Genomic DNA, 6,110 nt, shown 5'->3' with positions numbered 1-6,110 from the left:
GAGGAGCGTGGTAGTCCAGCAGGGCTTCGCCAAGCACCGCGGAAGAGGAGGAGTACGAGAGGTAGGGCTGCGCCAAGAGGGAGAAGTGCTCGTGTCTATAGCAGCCCCAAACCTCAAATATATATAGGGGAGGGAGAGGGCTGCGCCCCCATCTAGGGTTTCCCCCCCCCAAGGGGTGCGGCCAACCCTAGATGGGGCTTGGGGAGGCGGCCAAGAGGGGAGAGAGGGGAGGCGCCCACTAGGTGGGCCTTAAGGCCCATCTGGACTAGGGTTTGCCCCCTCCCACTCTCCCTTGCGCCTTGGGTCCCTTGTGGGGGCGCACAAGCCCACCTAGGGGCTGGTCCCCTCCCACACTTGGCCCATGCAGCCTTCTGGGGCATGTGGCCCTACTTGGTGGACCCCCGGGACCCTCCCGGTGGTCCCAGTACATTACCGATATCGCCCGAAACTTTTCCGGTGACCAAAACAGGACTTCCCATATATAAATCTTTACCTCCGGACCATTCCAGAACTCCTCGTGACGTCTGGGATCTCATCCGAGACTCCGAACAACATTCGGTAACCACATACAAGCTTCCTTTATAACCCTAGCGTCATCGAACCTTAAGTGTGTAGACCCTACGGGTTCGGGAGACATGCAGACATGACCGAGACGTTCTCTGGTTAATAACCAACAACGGGATCTGGATACCCATGTTGGCTCCCACATGTTCCATGATGATCTCATCGGATGAACCACGATGTCAAGGACTCAATCGATCCCGTATACAATTCCCTTTGTCTAGCAGTATTTTACTTGCCCGAGATCCGATCGTCGGTATACCGATACCTTGTTCAATCTCGTTACCGGCAAGTCTCTTTACTCGTTCCGTAACACATCATCCCGTGATCAACCCCTTGGTCACATTGTGCACATTATGATGATGTCCTACCGAGTGGGCCCAGAGATACCTCTCCGTTTACACGGAGTGACAAATCCCAGTCTCGATTCGTGCCAACCCAACAGATACTTTCGGAGATACCTGTAATGTACCTTTATAGCCACCCATTTACTTGTGACGTTTGGTACACCCAAAGCATTCCTACGGTATCCGGGAGTTGCACAATCTCATGGTCTAAGGAAAAGATACTTGACATTAGAAAAGCTTTAGCATACGAACTACACGATCTTTGTGCTAGGCTTAGGATTGGGTCTTGTCCATCACATCATTCTCCTAATGATGTGATCCCGTTATCAATGACATCCAATGTCCATAGCCAGGAAACCATGACTATCTGTTGATCACAACGAGCTAGTCAACTAGAGGCTCACTAGGGACATATTGTGGTCTATGTATTCACACGTGTATTACGATTTCCGGATAATACAGTTATAGCATGAATAAAAGACTATTATCATGAACAAAGAAATATAATAATAACACTTTTATTATTGCCTCTAGGGCATATTTCCAACAGTCTCCCACTTGCACTAGAGTCAATAATCTAGTTCACATCACCATGTGATTAACACTGACAGGTCACATCACCATGTGACCAACATCCAAAGAGTTTACTAGTGTCACTAAACTAGTTCACATCATCATGTGATAAAGACTCAATGAGTTCTGGGGTTTGATCATGTTTTGCTTGTGAGAGAGGTTTTAGTCAACGGATCTGAACCTTTCAGTCAACGGATCTGAACCTTTCAGATCCGTGTGTGCTTTGCAAATTTCTAGGTCATATTGTAAACGCTGCTTCCACGCTCCACTTGGAGCTATTCCAAATGGTTGCTCCACTATACGTATCCGGTTTGCTACTCAGAGTCACTTGGATAGGTGTTAAAGCTTGCATCGACGTAACCCTTTATGTCAAACTCTTTATCACCTCCATAATCGAGAAACATGTCCTTATTTACTCCAAGGACAATTTTGACCGCTGTCCAATGATCCATTCCTGGATCATTCTTGTACCCCTTGACTGACTCATGGCAAGGCACACTTCCGGTGCGGTACACAGCATAGCATACTATAGAGCCTACGTCTGAAGCATAGGGGACGACCTTCGTCCTTTCTCTCTTTTCTGCTGTGGTCGAGCTTTAAGTCTTAACTTCATACCTTACAACTCAGGCAAGAACTCCTTCTTTGACTGATCCATCTTGAACACCTTCAAGATCATGTCAAGGTATGTTCTCATTTGAAAGTACCATTAAGAGTTTTGATCTATCCTTATAGATCTTGATGCTCAACGTTCAAATAGCTTAATCCAGTTTTTCATTGAAAAACACTTTTCAAATAACCCTATATGCTTTCCAGAGATCCTATGTCATTTCCGATCAACAACATGTTAACAACACATACTCATCGGAAATTCTATAGTGCTCCCACTCACTTCTTTGGAAATACAAGTTTCTCATAAACTTTGTATACACAAAAATCTTTGATCATCTCATCAAAGCATACATTCCAACTCCGAGATGCTTACTCCATTCCTTAGAAGGATTGCTGGAGCTTTGCATACCTTTTAGCATCCTTAGGATCGACAAAACCTTTCTGATTGTATCGCATACAACCTTTCCTTACGACTGGTAAGGAAACTCGTTTTGACATCCATCTACCAGATTTCATAAATGCAGCTTGTGCTAACGTGATTCCGACGAACTTTAAGCATCGCTACGGATGAGAAAATCTCATCGTAGTCAACTCCTTGAACTTGTGAAAAACTCTTCGCCACAAGTCGAGCTTCATAGACGGTGACATTACCGTCCACGTTCGTCTTCTTCTTAAAGATCCACTTATCTCAATGGCTTGCCGATCATCGGGCAAGTCCACCAAAGTCCATGCTTTGTTCTGATACATGGATCCTATCTCGGATTTCATGGCTCCTAACCATTTTTCGGAATTTGGGCCCACCATCGCTTCTCCATAGCTCGTAGGTTCATTGTTGTCTAGCAACATGACCTTTAAGACAGGATCACCGTACCACTCTGATGCAGTACACGTCCTTGTCGTCCTACGAGGTTCGGTAGTGACTTGATCCGAAACTTCATGATCACTATCATAAGTTTCCACTTCAATTGGTGTAGGTGCCACAGGAACAACTTCATGTGCCCTGATACACACTAGTTGAAGTGATGGTTCAATAACCTCATCAAGTCTCCACCATCCTCCCACTCAACTTTTCGAGAGAAACCTTTCCTCGAGAAAGGACCCGATTCAAGAAACAATCCATATTGCTTTCGGATCTGAATTAGGAGGTATACCCAACTGTTTTGGGTGTCCTATGAAGATGCATTTTATCCGCTTTGGGTTCGAGCTTATCAATCCTGAAACTTTTTCACATAAGCGTCGCAGCCCCAAACCTTTAAGAAACGACAACTTAGGTTTCTCTAAACCATAATTCATATGGTGTCATCTCAACGGAATTACGTGGTGCCCTATTTAAAGTGAATGTGGTTGTCTCTAATGCCTAACCCATGAACAATAGTGGTAATTCGATAAGAGAAATCATGGTACGCATCATATCCAATAGGGTGCAACTATGATGTCCGGACACACCATCACACTATGGTGTTCCAGGCGGTATTAATTGCGAAACAATTTCCACAATGTCTTAATTGTGTGCCAAAACTTGTAACTCAGATATCCGTCTCTGTGATCATATCATAGACATTTTATCCTCTTGTCACAATGATCTTCTACTTCACTCTGAAATTACTTGAACCATTCAATAATTTAGACTTGTGTTTTATCAAGTAAATATTCTCAACATCTACTCGAATCATCTGTGAAGTAAGAACATAACGATATTCACTGCATGCCTCAGCACTCATTGGACTGCACACATCAAAATGTGTTACTTCCAACAAGTTGCTATCTTGTTCCATCTTACTTAAAACGAGGCTTTTCAGTCATCTTGCCCATGTGGTATGATTTGCATATCTCAAGTGATTCAAAATCAAGTGAGTCCAAACGATCCATCTGCATGGAGTTTCTTCATGCGTATACACCAATAGACATGGTTCGCATGTCTCAAACTTTTCAAAAACGAGTGAGTCCAAAGATCCATCAACATGGAGCTTCTTCATGCATTTTATACCATTATGACTTACATGGCAGTGCCACAAGTAAGTGGTACTATCATTACTATCTTATATCTTTTGGCATGAAAATGTGTATCACTACGATCGAGATTCAATAAACCATTCCTTTAGGTGCAAGACCATTGAAGGTATTATTCAAATAAATAGAGTAACCATTATTCTCTTTAAATGAATAACCGTATTGCGATAGACATAATCCAATCATGTCTATGCTCAACGCAAACACACAATGACAGTTATTCAGGTTTAATAATAATCTTGATGGTAGAGGGAGCGTGCGATGTTTGATCACATCAAACTTGGAAACACTTCCAACACATATCGTCAGCTCACCTTTAGCTAGTCTCCTTTTATTCCATAGCTCTTTTATTTCGAGTTACTAACCTTAGCAACCGAACCGGTATCTAATACCCTGGTGCTACTAGGAGTACTAGTAAAGTACACATTAACATAATGTATATCCAATATACTTCTATCGACCTTGCCAGCCTTATCATCTACCAAGTATCTAGGGTAATTCTGCTCCAGTGGTTATTCCCCTTATTACAGAAGCACTTAGTCTCGGGTTTGGGTTCAACCTTGGGTTTCTTCACTAGAGCAGCAGCTGATTTGCCGTTTCATGAAGTATCCCTTCTTGCCCTTGCCCTTCTTGAAACTAGTGGTTTCACCAACCATCAACAATTGATGCTCCTTCTTGATTCCTACTTTCGCGGTGTCAAACATCGTGAATACCTCAAGGATCATCATATCTATCCTTGATATGTTATAGATCATCACGAAGCTCTAGCAGCTTGGTGGCAATGACTTTGGAGAAACATCACCATCTTATTGGAAGATCAACTCCCACTCGATTCAAGTGATTGTTGCACTCAGACAATCTGAGCACAAGCTCAACGATTGAGCTTTTCTCCTTTAGTTTGCAGGCTAAGAAAATCGTCGGAGGTCTTATACCTCTTGACGTGGGCACGAGCCTGAAATCCTAATTTCAGCCCTCGAAACATCTCATATGTTCCGCGATGTTTCGAAAAACGTCTTTGGTGCCTCTACTCTAAACCATTTAACTGAACTATCACGTAGTTATCAAAACGTGTATGTCCGATGTTCGCAACATCCACAGACGACGTTTGGGGTTCAGCACACTGAGCGGTGCATTAAGGACATAAGCTTTCTACTGTCCGCATAATTGCTACTATAAACTTTCAACTATATTTTCTCTTAGGAACATATCTAAAAAGTGGAACTAAAGCGCGAGCTTACGACATAATTTGCAAAGATCTTTTGACTATGTTCAGGATAATTAAGTTCATCTTATGAACTCCCACTCAGATAGACATCCCTCTGGTCATCTAAGTGATTACATGATCCGAGTCAACTAGGCCGTGTCCGATCATCACGTGAGACGGACTAGTCAATTCTGTGAACATCTTCATGTTGATCGTATCTACTATACGACTCATGCTCGACCTTTCGGTCTCCGTGTTCCAAGGCCATGTCTGTACATGCTAGGCTCGTCAAGTTAACCCTAAGTGTTTCGCGTGTGTAAATCTGTCTTACACCCGTTGTATGTGAACGTAAGAATCCATCACACCCGATCATCACGTGGTGCTTAGAAGCGACGAACTTTAGCAACGGTGCACAGTTAGGGGGAACACTTTCTTGAAATTTTTATGAGGGATCATCTTATTTACTACCGTCGTTCTAAGCAAATAAGATGTATAAACATGATAAACATCACATGCAATCAAAAAGTGACATGATATGGCCAATATCATATTGCTCCTTTTGATCTCCATCTTCGGGGCTCCATGATCATCATGGTCACCGGCATGACACCATGATCTCCATCATCATGATCTCCATCATCGCGTCTCCATGAAGTTGTCTCGCCAACTTATTACTTCGACTACTATGGCTACCGGTTAGCAATAAAGTAAAGTAATTACATGGCGTTGTTCAATGACACGCAGGTCATACAATAAATAAAGACAACTCCTATGGCTCCTGCCGGTTGTCATACTCATCGACATGC

The sequence above is a fragment of the Triticum dicoccoides genome, chromosome 2A (assembly GCF_002162155.2).
Source record: "Triticum dicoccoides isolate Atlit2015 ecotype Zavitan chromosome 2A, WEW_v2.0, whole genome shotgun sequence".
Lineage (NCBI taxonomy): Eukaryota > Viridiplantae > Streptophyta > Magnoliopsida > Poales > Poaceae > Triticum > Triticum dicoccoides.
The sequence above is the reverse complement of the archived record's forward strand: the minus strand, read 5'-3'. Positions refer to the sequence as shown.